A 23094-nucleotide genomic window follows, 5' to 3' on the forward strand; every position below is an offset into this window, starting at 1 on the left:
ATGAAAAACCACTGGCATAAGTGATGTCCTTTTTCATCCCAGTCTTTTCTTCTTGAAGAGTTCCTTTTGGAGCTCTTTTGTTAACCTATTTTGGATTAGCAGTCCTAAATAATGTGCTGTCATCAGCAGACTTGGCTGCCTTACTCTATCAGGCTGCAGCAGAGAGAAATGCAAAGTAGGACCATTCTATCAGCTCTGCTGAAAAACCAGCTCCATTAAATTCCTCCTTTACCTGAACTGTTATGAGAAGAATAACAGTTTAACTTCAACTATTTAACTTTAACTATTTAACTTAAATACTTAGTGGCTGCATTTTCCCTCTCTTTTTACCTTTTGTGTCATGCCTTTTCGATTGCAAGCGCACAGGCAGAGACTATTTCCTTCTTCTTTTATTATATGAAAACCATTTTGGGAGCCTCTTTGTTTGAAGAGCAGGGTAAAAATGCTTTAAATAATGCTTTAAAAATGCTTTAAATAAATAAATTGATTATACACAATAGCCCACTTGGTGTCATGATCCCAAGCTTGGAGGCTTAGTAGCACCATAAGTATGACTCAGTGTTCAATGTTCCACAGTTTACCCTACATAAGAAAGAATCCTCTGCACCTCCTCATATACCTCCCAGGCCTTAGGATGTAGGTTTACCCTCATCCTCAAATGCTGAGGGTGACTTCCCCACAGCTTCTCCTGTTCCTCAAGGAGCAAGAGTCTATAGAAAGAATGGGTTACAGCTAGCATTCAGTAGTGGTGAAGCCTCTGAATATTTTGGTCCTGCCAGCTTTCTTAAGGGCCTCAGTTGCTTACAGCTCTGTACTGGGACATCAGCTCTCTTGTGAGGAGACATTTCTGTCTGTAACTAGTTGTGTGCTGAAAAATTCTTTCACTTGTTTTTCTACCATTTATATTTAATTAAAACAAAAAGGGGGATATTGCTTTTGAAAAGAAATTCAAGGGAGAAGCAATTTCAGATAAATTCTCATGGGTTTGGTTCAGGGTTCTTTTGCTTACCTTACCTATGAGATGACAGAGGAGTGTCTATGAATGTCCTGTCTTGCATTGTATGATCAGCATTCTGGCAGCCTGTAGTTTCTTTGGTTTCCCACATTTCCTACCCAGAGGAAGACATTTTGAGGAAATTCCTCCCATAGGACATTCTCAGTTCAGGAAGTGCAGACAGACTTGGAGACTGCAAAGCAATGGAGAGATGCATAATAGAAAGTAAAATACACATGCAGTGCCTTTAGCCACCAAATAGTGAATAAGTCAGGTCACAAACACTACCAAAAGAAATTAAAAATAAATGATAAAATGCCTTGGGAATGGCAGAAAAATGGAAACCTCTTTCATGAGATTGGAGGTCAAATTTTCGCACAGCACTAACTCCACTTCTTCCCTGGAGCTGGGTGCAACACTGCCACTGCCCCCCCCCCCCATTACAGGACTTGCAGGGAAGGAACAGTGTTTTCAGCATCTGCCTTAGAGAAAAGATGTATCCATAATCACAAAATCAGAAATATAACATTTGGAAGATGCTGCAGAAGGTGCTGAACCCTGAAGAATGACAACTGCTAAGCCAAAATTATTCAGAAGACATTTTTATCAGAAAAGTCCTGAGATTTTTCTTTTCTTATCCCCCTAGAAATAAAAGGCCACTTCTCCGTTATTTTTTGTGGTGGCTGCATTCCTTCCCCATCCTACAATGCCGTGGAATAACAATTGGGTTTGGTGGAGGTTACAAAATGGAGGCCAGGCTGCCAATACAGTTGATGCTGTTGCCACTTGCAGGGGCAGTGGGGGGAAAGCAAAGGGGGGGAATCGGGTGGGGGTGGGGGTGGGAGTATCTGTGTTACAACCCATGCCAATGATCAGCCCTACCTGTGAAAATTATTAGAGAATTTTTCTTCCTCCTGGAGAATTTGGTGGAATCTCTCTCCCCCCACCCACCTGGGTTTCTCTGCCCACAAAAAGGGTGGAGAATTTCAAGAGGCTGTTTGCACACAGCGTGATACATTACGCTGTCCAGGGTCCTGACAGTCCTTACCTTTCTGTGACCCAGCCTTACCAGACCTGACAGCTCACTAGCTGACCCTCAATCATTTGTGAGTGCCGGTTCTGTGGGTTTCTTCCTCTGGGCATCTAACCTAGTCAGGACAGTTAGCTGGTTAGTGTCAATAGGACTGTAGTCAAAACAAGACCACTGAAAAACAAGGGGGAGCTATCAACATGCTCAGGGGAATTTGCAGGCTTAGAGAAGTACAAAATATCTTCAGGGGATTAAAAATAAATAAATCCCAAAACACTCCAATGAGGAATGAGCATGCTAAGTGGCCACAGAATTCTGAATGTCGGTGGTGGTGCTGGAACACTGAATAGAAATACGTTCTGGAAGGTCCCACTGAAAGAACAACAGCAGTAATCCCATATCCAGCACTTTGGCTTGTGTGTGCAGAAGAGGCTCCAATCCAGTATTCTCCAAGTTGTCCTGTTTATTACGTAGGAGATTATGTGATTCAGAGGAACCAGCTGCCCCATTTCCCCAATTGCTGCGTCCCATGGATCTTAGAGAAAGGAGGGGGGGAATCTAGGATTGGGACAATAAGTATAAATGTCGGCAATGATGGTTTTGCATACATATCTTTAGGAGTTTTCTTTAAAGACCATTTTAGACTTCCAAAACTTTGATAACATGATTCTATATTCACTCATACAATAAGCTATGGTGGATTAGAAAAAGTACCATGGCAACCCAATGCTGCCTATGGCTTTGGTACATATCCACAGTAAGATCAGACAGACAGATAGACTCAGACACACACACACACACACACACACACACACACACACACAGAGGCACACACGCATTGTGCTTTGGCTCTTCTAAATCAATGATGTTCATAGGTACTGCAAACAGCTGACATTTATCATCCTATCTACCTTAACAAAAGCATCATTGCTTTCAGGTTACTCTTTGATGATATGATAACTCAGTTTAAGCCAAAGGAATACCATAGTATCCATGTTTATGTCAATAAAGTACACATTCCTACCTTCACATAGAAATGAACTCAATGAACATTATTCATTTCTCCTCCAAAGTGACAGGTTCAGTTGTATTATATTAAAACAACCACTTGGTGGCAACATTCTGTTAAACAATAGGAAACACAGTTGTATTTGACTGTAGAAATTCTGCAATTCAAAGACAGTGTACAACACTATATATCTGTATTTCTTGGGGCATTTCAAAACATAATACAATTTCATGTCTTGCTCACCATAGTTTTGTATAAAGGCAATATGATACTGGCCGTTTTATTCTCAATTTCTTTTCTAATAATGCCTAACATGGAGTTTATGTTCTTTACAGCAGCTGCACACTTGGTTGACATTTTCATCGAGCTGTCCACCATAACTCCAAGACCTTGCATTCACCAGGACTGTGAATTAGCAATATTGAAGCCCAACTCCCCACATGAGTTACTACCCCAGTACAACTCAATTATGACTACTATGCTAATGTGATATTGCACAATAGTGAAAATACAAAACTGTGAAGTAGCAATGTTGAAGCCTCCCTTCTACACAGAACTGAAGCAGCACAACTGAGAAACAGAGCAAAGTAAAAATAAATGGGAAAACCAAGAAGCGAAACAGCGCTACTGCATAGTAGTGCTAAGTGGGAAAAGAAGCCTGTGTCCAAAGCAGCTACTGCCAGTGGGGGTGGGGACAGGAATGGGGGGAAAGAGGGATGGCCCCATCTGTTGACCAGGTCACAACGAGGTCCCAGACATATCCCTAGGCATACCTAGAATGCAGGATTTAATTTGGGGGAACTGGGCACACTGCAGCAGAATAGCATGGGGGCTGCATTTAAGGGAAAAAATATGCCCTAAAAGGACTTCACAAAAATCCACCTTTTTGAGATGGAAGCTGCAGGGTTGCTGCAGAGTGGTGACATTCATGTGTCACAAATGACCTTGATGTGCTCTCGCTTTGCACTAAATCATCGATGTATATTGGGTCCTGCTACTGGAAGGAAGAATGAACTCTATCCAGACTTTTCCCTTGCAAAAAAAGGTGGATACCACTTATCAATTATTGGAATAGGTTCCAGCCAGGTGATCTAGCAACTATAGGTATACTATATGTGTGTTAAGCTGAAGTATTTTAACTATTTAAACTATTGGATTGGGAAACAAAATTTTTAAAAAATGAATTAGGGGGAGAGCCCTTATGACTGGTTCTGGGAGACTGCTGGATGATTAGTCAGGATAGCAGGGAAGTAGTTGGAATTCCTTTAAGTGGATTGAAGTGGTAGGGGGGCATTCCTCTTCCCCCCATCCCAGTCAACTAAGGATAGTCCAAGACTGTGTCTGTGTGAAGAGTTATAAAAGAGAAATAGCAATTGGAGATAGAAAGAGGAGAGTTCGCTTTATATTGATTGATTGATTGATTGCATTGCATTGCATTTCTATACCGCCCAATAGCTGAAGCTCTCTGGGCTTTGAGCTTTGGAAAGGATCATTGGGTCTGCCACCTTTGGCACCTCAGAGAAGATGGGAGAAGAAACACCACACATCTCTAGTCTTTTCTCCTTCCAGATAGAACCAAACCCAGATAATCAGTGTCCCCAGAACTGCTTGAGTCAGTGGCGAGTGCACAAAAACATGTGTATGTACATACATCTACATACATACCCTGGCAGTTGTAACAAAGGACAAGATGGTGCACCTTTCTACCATTCCACCTACAAAAGCTGACTGGGCTGATAGCAGAATCTTACTTCAATGCAGGTAGAGACTCAGGATGTTCTTCTTCACCTGGAAGAACAGTTTAGCTTCAGGGGTGTATGGCAGGCTTTGTGACACACACAGCTCTGCCCTCCAATAGACAGGAATGGCCAGGGGCAGCTCAGGTTGAGGGAAAACCTGGAGGGAGTTTATTCTGCCACCCTCCCAACGTCCCCAAATACCTAATAACAGGTCAGAATCTACCATTAGGGGCCCATTTCCCTATCTCTTTAGGTACAGAAAATTTGTTTGAGGAAGTGAGGTCAGAAATGCAGTTTACGAATAAAGCTATCCATTTGGTGCTTGTGTGGGTAGAGGACGGATGTGCAGCCCATTCAGGGAAAAGTGGTCTGCTGGCAGCTGAATCCCATCTCAAATGATACATTTAGATTTTGTGAACTACTTCTTGAAGTTGCTGTAAATGCAATAATACAGTTTTTAAAATAATAATAATAATAATAATAATAATAATAATAATAATAATAATAATAATAATACACCCACATGTGGCAATTCTTGTAGGCACACAAGCACCAAACACAGGTACAAAATCCTGCTGCTTTTAAGAAATTTTCCATTTTCTTCAGCGGAGGGGACGGTGCCATGTTCTCACATCTTCAGGTGTCCTCCATAGTGCACATGGAGTTCCATTTCTGGAGAGGAGGAAGAGATCTAATTAGCATTTTTATTTTTATTTTTGCATAGCAGCTGGGATTTAAAAGTTTTTTAAAAAACAACAGTCTTCATACATTATAAAGCTAGAGATATACAGTGAGCTGTGTGGTCAATAGAAACCCTGAAGGTTATTTACTTATCCATAATCTAGGAAACTTCTTCAAAAGCATGTCATGTCATTAGCTTTCCCAGGGTACAGCACAGCAGAGCTAATAATGCAAATAAAGTTCATGTAGTTAAACACTGCTATTGATATTTTTGTTTCCCAGGAGGCCTCCTTGTCTAGCAGCTATAATCACCCTCATTGTAAAGTGGTATGGATTCTACATTTCACTTAGAAAAAATTAAAACTACATACAAATATCAAGAGTGCTGTCTTAATGTTTTTGTAAATGCCAGATTTATTCACCATTTGCCAAATGCTAGAGCCTATAAAAGCTCATATATCTGTTCCTAAGTCCCAAGGTTATAAGCACTTTTAAATTGGGTAGACTGTGAATACAATTATGGCCATTCTTTGATAAAAACCAAATACTGATCTTTTTCCCATCATACCCTCTTATAGCAAAGTTGGTAGCTCTGTGCTGATTAGTTCAGAAGCAAAACAGGGTCGCTAAGGAAACCTCAAAGTATGAAGAAGTATTGTTTCTTTTTTTCAAACAAACATCCCAGCTTTATGGTTTTTTTCAAAAAATGTTTGTTATCAAATTGAACCTTGGGGGCCCCATGGAAGTCCAAAAAGTGGGCTAAAAAGTATATTATAAATTAATCCATAAATGACAGGCTGAATCTTCAAGAATTCTAAGTTGCACATGCACTAACGACATATCTTAACCTCATCCCCAAATATGTCCAAATGGCAAAATAAGAACAATGAATTGTTAGAGACCAATTGCACAAAACAAGTTCTCACTGGCATGAACCACCTATGCTATTGAAATTTCCCACACACAATGTCTTCTTCCCATAAGATTCACAGTCACTATAACTGATGTGACAAAGGAAGGTGAGGATTTTCTTCGCTGAAGGTCAAATGTGTAAATGCAGAGATCCAGAAGGCTTTATTATTACATGAAGATAATATGCAACAACAGTCCATTCTTGTTGCATATCTATGGGGTAGGACTTTGAAGGGGGAGGGGGAGGCCATCCTTGGATAGTTTCTCTGGCTCACCCGCCACCTTTAGCATGGGTAGCAGATGGGCAGTGTAGAATTCCACTGATCGCTGGTGAGAGAAATACAACACTCCAGATTAAGCAAGGAAGTATTCCACAGGTGCTGTTATGCAGAGAGACAATTCTTTTCTGCAGTTCTTGGTTTCCATCCTATGCAACTTAATACCATCAGCAGCATAGACCTTGCAGCTACATATACTACCACAGCCCAGAGAGGGTATGGAGGAGGCTGGGGATCTTTTTGTGTTCCTTACCAGAAACATGGGATCATTCCCCTGCCAAGTTTTTTTACACTTAGGCCAGATCTACACCAAGCAGGATATGACACTTTGAAAACAGATTGAAAACTGTATATGGAGTGTGTCCTGGGCCCCAAAAGTCTTCACCACTCTTATAAACTGTTTTAAAGAAGTAGTGTAGATCCTGCCCAAGTATGTTTTCTTGGAAACGTTATCAGATGCTAAGGCGTGGGAAGTGTTTGAGGGAAGAGGTGTACATGCCACACAGCCCATGCTGCACCCCCCTGAGCTAACCTGCTGTCCTCAGATACGGGGTAGAGGATGCTGTCCTAAACCAGTGTTGAAGTTCGATTCAGGTGCTAATCTGGTCAGCTTCTATCCATCGGATGGGGAAGGATGCACCATTGTGTTATTTTCCTCAGGGAGCACAATGTCTTGGACCAGCCCTACCCATTAGCACAGATCACTCAAAGTTCCTTTGAAAAGGAATTTTGCCCCAGAAAAGCCACACTCTATGGGCCCCTGTTCTCTGCTTGCTTCATATTGTGGCCGTGGGAGTGGCTTAATTTGTGAGGGGCCTCATTGCACAGGTAAGACTAGATGCCCTCTGGGTTCCTGCTATCCATGTGATCCAATAACATTTATTTATTTATTCATTCATTCATTCATTGGTATGTTGCCTATTTGTAGCTCACTGGGAACTGTTTTTTTTTTAATAAAAACTCTGATAAATGTATAAATGAAAAGTATCTGATTGATTGGAGAAGTTCTTGAAAAAAACCTACATCTCCCATAGACCTCTGTGCCTCATCATGCTGCAAGCAAGAATGTGGTTAGGGAGTGAAGAACCTTTTCTTCACTCTTTTCTTGTGCCTTTGTTGCTGCTCTGTCTCTGAATTAAGGGAATGCAAGTATTGGAGAGGAGGCAGGGACCGGGAAGATGAAGTGGGGAAGAATGGAATTTTCTTTTGGCTCTGATCAAAATGCAAGGCACCATAGAATTTTAGGGCTTGTACAGTTCACACTGGTTTTTAATGTACAACCAAGGTTCATTTTCATAACTGGCTCTGGAAATTTCACCAGAATTGCTAGGGTGTGTAGAGATATATGGGATATATATTTTGTTAAATCCATTCTGTCTGTATTTCACAGAGTATCAGGGTCTTTCACTCCATCATCCACTCATTGAAGGAAATCAATTTTTTTCACAATTTTTCACAATTTCCCAAACTTGCACTCCCATTGGAAAGTGCATGCTTGCACAAATGTGCACTTCCAAAAATGCATATTTGCCCAAATGCACTAATCAGCTCCAGAATATGCATTTTTACACTTTCGCCTTTGGGGGGAAATGCACATTTTTGGTCAGAAGGTAAGACTCTGGAGCCCTTGCCATTGGAAGCCCTGGTTCATAACTACTTGCTCTCCTTGGCAACTAACAGAGCAGGGCTGCACCTGCCCTGACTTTCCCACATGACATGTTTGAATGACACTCTTCCTGATGTGGCATTGTTCCAGAACAACACCATAAAATGATGGAGCATCATTCAAATAATCAATGCTGGGCATGGGGGAACATGGTGGTCTGCAGAGCTGCCACACTCAGCTCTGTCACCGCTTAGAGTAGACCATTGACATGAATAGGACTTATGTTGATCATGACTAATTTAAGTCCCATTGATTTCAATGGGTTTAGTTTAATAAGACAAAATCAGTATCCAACACATAACATTGAAGAAAAAGCAAGGAAAACAAATAAAAACTAAATGGAAATGCTGCTTTCCTCCCAGTAATCCCTACCCTGAAAAATGTAAGAGTCCCATCCTCCACCCCTAAAAAAATGCCACCAGTTTTCTTCCCCTATTTACCTCCTTTCCCACCCACTCACCCACTTATTCAGAGAGAGAGAGAGAGAGAGAGAGAGAGAGAGAGAGAGAGAGAGAGAGAGAGAGAGAGAGACTCAGAAGAATCTTCGGCTCAGAATTAATTTAAATGCTCCCTTTCATAAATGCATCTTTTCCCATTTGGGAATTTAACCAGATTTTTCTCTTCCCAGCACTGCTCTGTGCACAGACAATTGCAAAATTTCACCAATGTGGTTTGAACTAAAACAAGACAATGTGGTAAAATCCAATAAATAATTAGGGACAGAATGATAGGATAAGTTACTGCATTTCAACTTGGTCATTCAAAAATTACTGATCAGATGTGAAAATCTTGCTGAGTGCAGCAAGTATTCCCTGTGGGTTACACATAGGGAAAAGAAATAAGTGAATGCATTCAAAGATAAATTAAGGAGATAGGTTCGCCTCTTGTGCATTGCAGAGTATTTAATGGGCAATCCTGCTCCTTGCATTTATAAAAAAAAGATGTTCTGGGATTTGTCCGGTAATTTATCAATTGCTTACTGACCACTGAATTTACCAGGTATCTTCAGACATAGTGAACCTGCTGTGATGGGAATGCATAAGCTACAACCAAACCTGCTATTCATTCTAATGGAATGTTAATGGAAAACAGCCACTTGAGCTGATCCCTGCAAAAGGTTTTTTTTTTAACAGCCCATATACCCTTCTTTTTGTTATCTGCATTAATAGCAGGGGAAACAATATGAAGAATGAACTGATTTGATGCCTAGGAGAAATAACGACTGCAGGGGAACAGAATAATGTTGTCATCCATGCCATCAGGAAGATATTTGAAAGAAATTAAGCACCAAAAAATAAAACTTTTATGAATTAAAAAAGATTACTCTGCAACTACATTGAATAGCTTCTCTAAAACATTGCTATTAAATGTAGAAAATAAATTGGATTAAGACCCTTAATTCCTTTTATTATTTTTTTAGGAGATGAAATGTTTTATTACAATTAAACTCATCTGAAACTTATTATTCTTTCAGTATGCTAATTAATAGAGTAAGATCATGGATTTGTTAATTAAAATACGATACCTCAGGGAAACAGAAATTAATTTTGATGTCCTAATAGAGCTAACATTATGTCATTAAATCGTCCCGTATACTTTATCTGTTGGTTTTGTTTGGTTTTTTTATAAGGAGAGTAAATGTTTTATTTCATTTGCATTTGTAATAGAATTGTAGAATGACACAACTCTAATGTGTGTAAATGTGATGAGTCAATCGACTTGTAGTATAGATGAAACCAGAAAAAAAATCTGGGTAATTCAGGGGTTAAGTCAGGGCTGGAGTCCAGGGCAGGAATGGTTGGGCACCGGCGAAGGGCCCGTAGTCCAGCAGGGGCCCATTGACAAGCACCCACTGGAGTCGCTTCTCCTCTTCACCATTGCTTCACCACAGCTTGTTCACCTGCCCTTCACCATGGCCATACAAAAGAGGTGGTGAGAAGGAGAAGCATTAGATGCCACTGCCTACTCATTTGATGACTCTCTGCCTCCTTGGCAAGCAATTCATAGCAATGCTAAGAAAGAGGATGAGTAGCAATAGCATCTGATGACAATGGTGGTGAGAAAGTAGATCACTGAGAGAGTCACTCAATGATGGTGCCTTGGCCAAAGGCTCTCAGCACTGTTGCCATCAGTGGGCAGGGCAGCAGCAGCGGCAGCAGCCACAACAAAACAAACCAACCAACAGGTTAGCCAGCAAGCATTACTGCTGGCCCCCACCATTTTAATTTCCTTATTATACCACCACTGGGGCCTTGACGTAACAATGCTCCAGAAAAAGAGAAGGCAATTCATGGCCCTCCAGATGTTTTGGCCTACAACTTGTAGGGTCACAAGTTGCCTACCTCTGCTAGCAACACTACATTGGTTTTGTTGTGGGCCTGAAATGTTAGGTGCCAGGTCCAGCCACCTGGGCTTCAGCATTGGCTGTAGCTCTCATTTGGGGTTTCTGACAGGCTTGGTGGTGGGCCCTCCTGAGGACATGGGCCATTGACAACTGCCCAACACTGCTGATCCCAGATGCCAGGCCTGATTGAATGAATACTCCTTGTAGAATAGGAGGCAACCAATGAACAATCCTGGAAGTTCTACAGTGGCTCTATCAAGGCATTTCCAGTTTTTAATCCTTCGATGTCCTTACAGAAGAGGAAAACAAAGCTTGAACAAAGTTTTCCTTATCTAAAACTCATTACTATAGGATATAGGATTTAAACATTTGCTCTCGTTTTGCCCTGCGATTCAAAATCTATGGTTAAATTATCATCATGACCTAGTTCTTCATTTCAGTTAATTGCCAACATAAATAGTGAATTAGCTACTAAGAAAATTTGCAATAAACTGTTAATTGTTATTTTAAAAGATTTTCTTCTTTATGTTTTACCAAAAAAAAGTCCTGATTTCAGCTCCAAAGAAGAGCAAGGCAGACTGTTTTTTCCATGATGAACTACCCAGAACCTGCTGTACAAGCAGTGCGTGACTTGTGTGTTTTTAAGTCAGCCAAGGCAAAGACAGCATAGTTCGGCAACATTTTCAGTAACTGTAGTCTCTCTGCAAGAAACCTTGTTTCAGTGGACTTACAGAAGATACTAGCTATAGCACGAGATACCCAACAAACCAAAATTCAAGGTGAATTACAAAAGCAGGTGATGCTTTTTTAGGGCATGGAAAGGTAAAGAAGATGGGGGAAGGGGAAAAAGTTGTTGGAGATTTCTAAAAATAAAAGAAAGCCGTTCCAGACTCATATGTAGATTGCTGCATTCAACTCATACTCAGCATTTTTAACAGCAACTTGCCCGCAAATGATATAGGGATATTTGCCATAGAGATGAGCGAGTCCGTGTTTAATTAACAGTTCTGGGGTCTGCTTGACTCAAATCTTGGTGAACGTATTCCTTCCCCCCAAGTCCTGCAAAACAAATCATTTGGGTTTCCAGCTAGTAGCTGCTAGGCAGGTTGTTGCTCACATCTATCCACAAGCATTTTTGTACCTTTGATTCCCAACCATCTTAAGAAACGTACCCTTTGCCCCTTTGCCATTGGGTGAGAGCTGTGTTGGTTGCTAGGCAGGCAGTTCAATATGAGGAGAAGTTGGGAATTAGAGTAATTCCTTTAGACCAGGGATAGGGACGCTGTGGTCCTCCAGATGTTTTTGGACTGCAACTCTTATCAACCATCACCATTGGTTCCACGGGCTTGAACTGATGGCAGCTGCAGTCTCCCAATATGTGGAGAGCCATGTGTCCCCCACCCCTACTTTAGACACTATTGTAGGGGAAGGCAGAGCTATCTCCCAAGACAGTTCTTGGGAGGGAAGGGGCATTTGGACAGATTCTCTCTGGATTCTCCACACAGGTTCTCCATACAGAGTCTGTAATCTCCTCCTTCTTCTCAGCTTTCAGGCACTTCCCTTCTGGCACTAGCAAAACAGATCCTATTTTAATAGCTTGATAATAGGTAACACTCTGATCCTCTGCATATTGATTTGAATTTGGAAGTATACTTAATGGGAACCATTATACTAAAGGAAGGTTTGCCCAAGTAAGTGTGCCTAAGATTTCATCCTAAGAGAGTGAGCCCAGTACCTTGTTCAAATCTCACCTCAGCTGTGACTCATCTTAAGTGTTACATATGCCTCATGTCTACACCTGCAAGCCTTCCAGGGGTGGGGAGGCTTTTCCACTTCCAGGATCATTCCTCATGGTCTAAATGGAAATGAGTCCTCAGGTGTGTTCTTTTTTTAAAAAAAAAACAACAACACAGGGATGTTTGCGCAATGGTGCGGGTGCAATCCTGCATCAAAAGTAAGCTTATTTTTTAAAAAATAAAACCTTCTGAAAACCACTGAGAGCCATCCCAGGGATGGCAAAAATGCTGCCTCCACCCCACCCCAGATGGGCACAGAGCCCCCCCTACAGCTCTGTGCCCATTTTATTATTATATATTTATATAGCACCATCAATGTACTATTGATGGAGCCCTGCTACTTTTGGGGAAGAAGGGACAAACCTGTGAGCGGGCGCCACACTACCCATGGTCCTTGGGAGTGTTCCGGGACTGCAGAAAAACCAGGAAATCTGCAGTCAGTTATCCCAGGGAAAAATCTCTGGTTGTCCTTGCTTGACCCTGGGATCCCCTGTGCATCATTTGGTTGCACAGCAACATCCTAGAGACAACCCTGGGATATATGCATGGTGTAGACATGCACTTAGTCTGTCACAGTCCCAATCCTGAAAGCAGAAAAAGAGAAACTAGTTGGATCAAGAAGACAAGTGGGGCAAGCCATGGAGGTGCTGACCCTGCATGTACTAGGACCAAGCGTGGCCCTGTCAGCCAGGAGTCCCTTGAGCCAAAAACCCACTGAACTGGGACCCCTGGAGACAGCACCCCCTAGCCTGATTCCAGAGGTATCAGGCCTCTTTGCACCAGGGGCCTCACATTCACCAGTGCCTGTTCACCAGCACTAGCAATGAAGACATTCTGCAGCAGAGACCCTACTGAAGTCACCTAACCTCAGAGACAATATGAAAAGGGAAGGGATTTCTCCTGTGTCACTTGACTTCCTCCCAAAGTGTGGAACATGCTCCCTCAAGTATGGAGTTCTAAAGGCCCTCACTCTCTTGGGCTTTAGAAAGGACACAAAGACACATCTTTTTAATTTAGACTTTTAAATTATCTAGTTAATATTTTGTTGTTTTACTGTTTTTAATGTGCTTGGTTTTTTATTGTTTTAAGGTTTTGTTGTTTTAAATTGTTGTGCACTGCCTTGATTTTTTGTAGTAAATAAGGTGGCATATAAAAGTTAATAATAAATTAAAAATAAGGCAAGAGTTATAGTAATATAATATAATTTGTCCTTCATTGTCACCAAGAATCCCTCCAATAATGTTTTTCATTGTTAAAAGTTGTTTTGCTACATGCATTTGCATGTCAGGTGAAATTTGTTTCTGACACTGAACTAATTTACAGGAGTATTATGTGTATTGTGGATATAATCTCTGTGGAAGCTCTCTGAACAATGAATAAAATTCTACATAAATGCTAGGCAATTATTACTTTATCACTGCACTCCTTCCTGACAAGGAGCACAGGCTTCTTCTTTATTATCACTGTGCAGTCCCATATATGGTTTCTGACCTTCCACATTGACAGGACATCTACATTCAGGAGTGATCCTCACCCTTTCATCTCTTCTGAGGGTCTTTGGTATGGTTAGCCAATATTAACCCAATGCCTCATGTTGGATCTTGTTCACTGACTTAAGAACATAAGAAGAGCTATGCTGGATCAGACCAAGGGTCCATCTAGTCTGGCACTCTGTTGAAATAGTGACCAACTAGCTGTCGACCAGACACCCACAGGCAAGACATAGGTGCAACAGCACTCTACTGCCGTGTTCCCCAGCAACTGATGCATATAGGCTTACTGCCTCAGATCATGGAGGCAGCACATAACCATCAAAATTAGTAGCCATTGATTGCCTTTTCCTCCAGGAATTTATCCAACCCCCTTTTAAATCCATCCAAATTGGTGGCCATCACTATGTCTTGTAGTAGCGAATTCCATAGTTTAACAATGCACTGTGTAAAGAAGGCCTTCCTTTTATCTGTCCTGAATCTCCTATCAATCATCTACATGGGTTGACCCCAGTTTCTAGTATTATGAGAGAGGGAGAAAAATGTCTCCCTATCTACATTCTCCACACAAACTGGCTCCATTAGTAGTTCCATGGGGAGGGTGCATATCCTGCAAGAGCCCTCACATTCTCCGTGGTCTTTGTACTAATTTGTCATCAGACATTATATACTGAATGTACAGGCTTGGCTGGATGCCTTTTTTTGATGGGTGTTGCTGACTTCCAGGGTTGCATGATGCCACCTTCCCCACCGTTGGTTCAGTCAGCTTACATTTCTCCCCTGTGTGGGACTGCACAGAGACTACAGAGGAAAGACTGTTGCTTACAGTGGTAGTTTTTGCAGTCTGATAACCCACCCTCCTTCCATACTGCCTGTGATTTCTTCTCCCGCTCTGGTATATAGCAGCCTGAATGGTCTGTTAGAATCTGAGTGGAAAGGTGAGACCCTTGCTTCTTTGAGCATGAATTCGGAGGGTCGGAGCTGTCCATCAAAATTATTTTGCCTAAGTCTAGATTCTTCTCTAGAAAGTTCCAAATGTTGCTTTATGCCAGCACAGAATCCATTTACATCACTGTGCAGATGGCAAAGTACAACATGTAGAAGTAACCAAACTCTCTATGCTTCCTGTTGCTTGTTTATCTCCTATTTTCTCCCTCTCTTCCTATGTAAAGGGTTGCACAGGAGCTGACAGGTATTTACCACCTACTTTCAGTATTTCTGTAAGCAAGCTCTTAAAAATATTAGAGGCATAGAGAGTGACAAGAGGCTGTACGCTCTCACCGTCATCTATTTGACAAGATGGTTTCATTTCTTTATTCTTTTAGATGAAGTCAATCAAAGGTAGACACAGGAAGCAACAGCTTTAAGTGGTGTGCAAATGTCAGAGTCCTACAGCACTGTGGCTACTTTTGAAAGAGCAACAAAAATTAAACAAAAATACCCTGCTATGCCCTAGTTCTATAAATCTGCTGGTGGCTTGTCAGCTTGAAGCCATCCTATCCCACAGATAACAATTAGGACTGGATTCATCAAAGGGGAGCAATTATTCTAAGACCTTCGTTCTAAGGAGGTTTCTTCTGAGCAGAATTCCAATTAGTAACTCTGTACTCCATTGTAATCAGGGAGGATTTATATTGTGTTTTCCCATATTGGAAGGGAGGAGTCTAACTTCATTTCACACATACTAAAGCCAACAGTCAAAGTAAGCTCTGAATTCAAAGAAGACAGTGCTTTCAAATATTAAATTTGGTTTTGGATCCAGCATTTCCAGGTCTTTTCAGTACCAGATGAAGACATCCGTATTGACTCAGGCCTTTTAAAGCATGAATAGTATGGGCTTCTCAGTAATGTGCAATTTAACTCTCCGTTTGTAACTGTTTTTGTTGTTATATATTGTGTTTTATTGGTGTATCTGTTTTATCATCTCTCCAGGGAACTTCTTTTATGAGGTGGCTATATAAATACTGCTAATAATTGTGAACTCCCCAGAGAGCCTTGGCTATTGGGCAGTATAAAAATGTAATAATCAATCATCAATAGACAAATATTCCCTAAAATATAAACAGTGTTTATAGTCTGGATAATCTGAGGCCAGTAAAGCCTAAAATCTTAGTTTTAGAGGTGTACAAAATCATGCATGGTGTGGAAAATGTATATGGGGAGACATTTTTCTCCCTCTCTCAAAATACTAGAACACAGAGTCATCCAATGAAGGTGATTGGTGGGAGATCCAGGACAGATAAAAGGAAGTACTTCTTCACACAGTGCATAGTTAAATTATGGAACTCACTACCACAAGATATAGTGATGGCCACCAATTTGGATGGTTTTAAAGGTGGGTTGGATAAATTCCTGGAGGCTAAGGCTATCAATAGCTACTAGCTCTGATGGTTGTGTGCTATCTCCAGTATTCGAGGCAGGAGCCTGTGAACACCAGTTGCTGGGGAATATGGGTGGGAGGGTGCTGTTGCACCATGTCCTGCTTCATTGATCCCTGGTCAAGAGCTGGTTGGCCACTGTGTGAACAGAGTGCTGGACTAGATGGACCCTTGGTCTGATCCAGTATGGCACTTCTTATATTCTTACGTCTCAGTTCCATTTCCTCCCCTTCACACCATTCTAGCATTTGCCTTCTTTCCAAAGTGCACAAAAAATAAGTTGAGGTCACGTGATCGGATGCTTCCAAACTGTAAAGGTAACTCATTCTAGGATCCCCGGGGATCTTTTCTTCCTCCCTCATCTGCCCAGTAAGTAGTTATTATATTCAAAAGGTATTTTAAAAAAGCATGTGATGATGATGGTGATTGAAATTAATAGTTAATGAATCTACTAGTTTTGCTTCATAAACACCAGCTTTAATAGTTCCCTTCCTTTTCATCCCCCCCCCCCGCCCCGGCTTCCTTCCATCTGTCCCAGAACTCCATCCCTTGTCTTAGGAATTTTCACCCTCTCCTTTTGAAAGAAGGACCCTCTGTTGAGTTACGCAGTCTACTAGCATTCAAGAAAGCTATAAAGAAATAATAATAATAATAATAATAATAATAATAATAATAATAATCTCTTCCGGCAGGCCTATCCAGTGGAATTTTAAGATGTTTTTAGAATGTTTTAGGACATTTTTAACAATGTATATTATGTTTTAATTCAGTTTTATGTATTTTATCATTTATTGTTGTTCTCTCGATCAAAATGGAGAGGCAGGTAAGAAATTATTATTATTATTATTATTATGTTTTAATTCAGTTTTATGTATTTTATCATTTATTGTTGTTCTCTCGATCAAAATGGAGAGGCAGGTAAGAAATTATTATTATTATTATTATTATTATTATTATTATTATTATTATTATTATACACAGCAGCCTTCTCCAACCTGATGCCCTCCAGATGTATTGGACCACAATCCCAGCATGCCCCAGCAGCCATGTAGATCCACACATCTGGAGGGCACCAAGGTGGGGAAGGCTGGGTTACAGAGAGGCTTCTTATGCCAATAGGTTACACTGGGCTTGTGGATTTTCTGCTCTTGCAGCAGACAACTCTTCTACATCCATGGAAGCTAAAGCCTTCAGGCTATCAATGGATAGTCTGCCATTCATTTGTCAGAATCAAGCCTAGCATGGTGGGAAGGTGAGCATAAGTAAGTCAAGAAAACGTGTGCATATTTGGTAGGAAATAATGAAGTATTTTTACTTCGCCTGTAAAAATACGCAAAGGGTAAAACTCCTATTGCTTATTCCTATGCTGGGCTTCATTTTTACATTATTTTTGCTGAAAAGGAAAAAGCAGCAATCAAATGAGCATTAGCCACCCATGATAACAAATCATATTGACACTTCAATAGCAAATCACTCCATTAGTAAAACATGTTTGAACTGCAAATCCTGTAGATATAAGTATTCTCTGTCAGTGCTGAATGGTTTTGATATCTGAAAGGCCTTAGCAACAAAGCTTACCAAAATTACTGATCTTCCCTGAATTATAATAAATAAAAAGAGGGTCAGATCTTAAACTAGGTGTTTATATGCAGCCTGGACAAGTTCATATACAACTTCTCTTTTGATGCCATGCTATCTAAGTCACTGAGTGAATTTCGTATGTGTCATTAGGTTCTGCAACAAATGAAGCTCTTATGGGTGTTTCCTTATTTGGACAAGGAATCATTTTTTAAAAGGAAGCATCAGTATCAGGATACAGGAAGACATCTTGCCTTTTATAGCTTCCTTAGTTCTGCTCATTAACCACTTTGATAGGGACGGGAGAAACAGCATGTCTCGAGCTCATCTAAAGTCTCCGAAAATCACTTTGAAGCTGTTTCACCTTGCTTCTGTTTTGTTTTGGGGTCTTTTGGTAACCTTTTTAGGGGGTTCATTTGAATGGGAAAAGAGCACATTTCTGTGTGTATTTTTCAAAGAGTGCACTTTTACCCCTTTGACTAAAGTGAGAAAATAGGTATTATTATTATTTTAAAAGTGCCTTTCAGAATGTGCATTTTTATTTTTATTTTTAAATGCAGTTTTTGAATGCAATCACAAATTTGGGAATTTGCAACCATTTCTTTGGGGTGGGGGAAGCACTCCCACAATCACATATTCTTTTGATTGTAAATAAGGCATGTTTGCATGATTTGTGGATAGAAATGTAATTCTCAAACATCTCTAGTTGACATCCTCTTAGACTTGTTAGTGCCACCCTTTCTGGTCTATGCTATTCATTCTAGCCGATCTTCTGTTATTATGGTTTAATTAAATAACCTTCAAGCATCTTGGAATGCTCTGACACTTTTGGCTCTCCCTTTCAACTTCCTTTTAGACAAAACCCCTATTTTCTTAAAAGATGTTTCGTTGTTGTTGTTGTTGCTGTTGTTAAAAAATGACTGTGTTGGACTTCCTTGGCAGCTTTGCACATACATATCTGTTGAATTTGATAATGCTGTGGACTCTATGCCCAATCAATTCAACAACACCGACACCTTGCACCAAATCCTGAGCTCTACTCAGGATTAAGGTCAGCATCACCCCCATTTAGTTGGTTCCATGACCAACTGTTCCTAGGCATAATAATTTGGGCTGCAATTCTGTACAAACATACCTAGCAGTAAGTCAAATTTAACTTTATGGGGCTTGTTTCTGGGTGGAGGAATTTGTTCCACATAGGTTATCTAGTTTATTGGATTATATGCCCTGTTGGATGTAGACATGAAAAACACCTCCAATATGACTTCCCCTGTTTTATATTTAGTTAGTTCTTCAGTTAATTTTTTTAAAGCCGCCTTTCAACCATGCAGTTATCAAACAAAGTAAGCATAATAAAACAATTGATAAGCAGCTAAAAGAATAGATGACCAACATAGCTCTCCTTAAAATGCCTAGGCAAATAAAAAGTTTTGATCTGGCACCAAAAAGATAGCAAAGTCAGCATCAATTGTACCGCTATGTGAAGGGTATTTTGCAATTGAGGTGTCACCACAGATAAGGGTCTCTCTTTCTCTAGGTGAACCATGAAGTGTTTCCCTATCAAGGGGTCCTGGAGAAGAACCTCCCTGAAAATCTCAAGACATGGCCAGGCTGTGATAGGGAGAGGTTATTCTACACCTATTTGGGTCCCAAGCCATTTAGACCTTTAAATGCAAGTAGCAGGAAAGTAAGCTTGAAAGTAAATAGGCAGCCAATGCAGTTAAATCAGAATCAATGTAATATTATTCCACCTAGCTATACCACTTAAAATTCTGGCAGATGGATTCTGCACTAGCTGAAGCTTCTGAGTCATCTTTAAGGGCAGCCCAGCATATAATGCATTACAGTAATCCAAACATGATGTTACCAGAGCATAGGGGTTTTGTGAACTGCCCAGAGAGCTTTGGCTATTGGGCGGTATAAAAATGAAACAAAAAAAAAAATAGATAGATAGATCACTGTGGCCAGTCTATCCCTTTCCACAAATGGTCATAATTGAGAAACCAGAAAAAGCTGGTGAAAAGTATTTCAAGCCACAAAGGCTACCTGGGCCTCAATTAACAACGCTTGATGGAGGGGATTTTATGAAGGTGATAGTGCCACAGTGCCTCCTACACCCAAAGTACAGAACTGATTCCGATATCCCCACTCTATTTGTGTTATCATTTAGCACCCCACTTCACGTTCATACATAGCACCTGTGTGGGTGTCATAGAATCATAAAATCATAGAATAGCAGAGTTGGAAGGGGCCTACAAGGCCATCGACTCCAACCCCCTGCTCAATGCATACTGTATGTTTCTCATGAAATGAAATATCTCCACTATGCAATTAACATGTACCTTTGCTAAAGTCAACAATTGTTTACTTAGGGGAGGAGGGTTAGAAAAAAATATGTGAATGGGAGCCTAAGCAATGCATTTACATGTTATGCATCCAAGTCCAATACACATTGCATTATAGCCTGTGTGCATGGCTGGGGAACATTCACAAACACTTCGCCACATGTGGTATTTACATACTGGGCTGGTGGAAGTGATTTCACTGCCCCTCTGCCCCGTGGCACCCCCTCCAGACCCCTGAAAATGCTACAAAGAAAGTCAGGGTCCCCTGCTGCATGGGTTGAGCTATTGGGGGTGGGGAGAAAAAATTCAAAACTTGGGTAGAGCCACCTTCTGTGAGTGGAGCCCTTCTGTCAACCAAAGGCAGATCCTAGATCCTTGAATCACAAGTCTTCTAGAATCAGAGCTTTACTATGTAGTGATGGCCACCGCTTTAGATGGCTTTAAAGGGGAAATGGACAGAGGATACGGGCATCAATGGCTACTAACTAGGGATGTGCTCTGCTTCTAATCAGACCGGCAAATTAGAAGCGGAGCGGGGGGCTTCGCCTGCCCTTAAGGCAGAGGCGAAGAGGATTGGGGGGCCGGCGGAGTGTGGCGAAGAGGATCGAGGTGAAGGCGGATCCTTCACCTCAATCCGGAGCTCCGCCGGAAAGGTAAGTGGGGTTTATCGGGCCCTGCCGCTGTTGCTGTCGTCCATGCGGTGACAGCGGCAGGGCCCGGTAACCCCCCCCCCCCGCCCTCCTCTCCCTTACCTGCCTCCGTCCGCGGTCCGTCGACGTCTTCAATTGAACCGCGGGCTCAATTGAAGATGCTGACGGACCGCGGACGGAGGCAGGTAAGGCCCCCCTCTCCCTTGGTCCCTTACCGTGCACACCCCTACTACTAGCCCTTGCGGCTATGTGTTACCCCCAGAATCAGAGGCACTATGCCTATATATACCACTTGCTGGAGAACATGGGCAGGAGTGTGCCATTGCAATCATGTCCTGCTTGTGGTTTGCCCTTGGACAGCTGGTTGGCCACTGTGTCAACAGAATGCCGTACTCGGTGGACTCTTAGTCTGATCCAGCATGCCTCTTCTTATGTTCTTATGTCCATTTCCAATTGATAACACATTTAATGATGACTGTTGTCCCCTGTGGTTTATACCCAGCACCTGGCATTGATAGGTATTCTGCTGCTAAAGACAGAATCTCCTGTTGAATTATCATATGAGGACTTCAGATGATCCCTTCCATGTGTTGAAAAAATTCATGAGAGGTGTGTGTAGAGCTGTGTGGACTAGCCCTACCACACCCCAAGGATGTGCCTGAGGCATAGCCTTTGTTGCCAATGTACTTGGTGCCTGTGACCACTGCTGTCTACATGTTTGGAATGTGTCAGGTGGGGTTCTACATTTACATGTAGGTACATGTGTGTCATAGAGTTTCTCCACACAACGGTGGGATTCTGACTGGTTCAGGTTTCCCCTTGTGTGGAAGACACATGTACAGCCCCTTACTACATAAGCACACAGTTGGCGGAGGTAGTCCATGTGCCCCCAGAAATCCCCGCGTGCACACACACACATTTTTTCCAACATGTGGTTGGCTTGTCTGACTGCATCCCATTCCCCATGGCTGTTTATGCATATATCCTTCATTAATATGTCCAATCCTATGGACATATTAATGATCTATGCATTAATTATATCATGCAGAGACCACTTGAAAATGGCTTCCATACTCTGGTATCTAATAAATATAATGCTTCAATCAACTCTGAGCTAGTGAGTATATTGTGCCAGTGAACTCTTAACGGCTTATCCACATGGGGCTTTTATCCTGCAATTAAGATTGATTACTCACAGAATTTTACATGACATTGTCAACCTCCAGTGCCTCTCCTGTGCTTCTGACCTCTTCTGCAGCTTAATTTGGAATAGAAATAATGAGGTAATTAAAAGATCTGATTTGAATAGGCTTGAAATTATCTGTGAAATAGGAAGTGGCACTATAACAACAGTGCCATCTAGTGGTTCTATAATGAAACTTATAGAACTCACAGATAAAGCAGAAAGTGGTGGGGGGAAGGTAAGTGCAGGTAAAGGGCCAATCTTAATCCTGAATAGAATCTAGAAGCAGAATCCCCTGCAAGAGAAAAAAAAAACCTCTGTGTGCAGAAGCCCTAAGTTCAATAATGCTCTTGACTTTGATGAGTGCAAATAAGAGAAAGATGAACCTGATACTAGAGAGTATTTATCTGATTAATGGGGGAGGGCATCTGAGGTAGCCATAATGTCAGCAATGGAGCAACAATTTACAAATAATGGGGAAGGATCTAAAGGGGTGTCCAAAGAGGAATATCAGTATAGACAACTATCAAGGAAAACAATGATAATATTCAGTCTGCTAAGTTTTGCATGATAGCCTTTTTCTTCTATTGCCCTTTGTGTGGTCACTTAATAGTTGCGAATCATGCCTGTGTGAGTCACACACTGATACAATCTCCATGGCAACGTGGTCACTTGAGTTAGAAATATGAGCTGGCAATTCAAGGTGTCTCTCTCTCTCTCTCTCTCTCTCTCTCTCTCTCTCTCTCTCTCTCTCTCTCTCTGCTTTTAGGGTAACCATTAGCTTTTTGGTATAGTCTCCATTCTGAAGCAAGATCTCCATCTCTAAATTCCATTTCCATAGCAGTTATTGCATTCCAATGTGCAAGGCAGATGGCATTATTTCCTGGAAATAATTTCATTCTGCAAAGGAGTAATCACCCTTGACGAACGCAGGCTGACGGTAGGACAAAACCCTCTATTGCACATACATGTTTTCATCCTTTTGCGCTATAGAAAACGTCGTGTTTAGCTTTGGGCAGAC

This window comes from Elgaria multicarinata, chromosome 8, assembly GCF_023053635.1.
Source record: "Elgaria multicarinata webbii isolate HBS135686 ecotype San Diego chromosome 8, rElgMul1.1.pri, whole genome shotgun sequence".
NCBI lineage: Eukaryota > Metazoa > Chordata > Lepidosauria > Squamata > Anguidae > Elgaria > Elgaria multicarinata.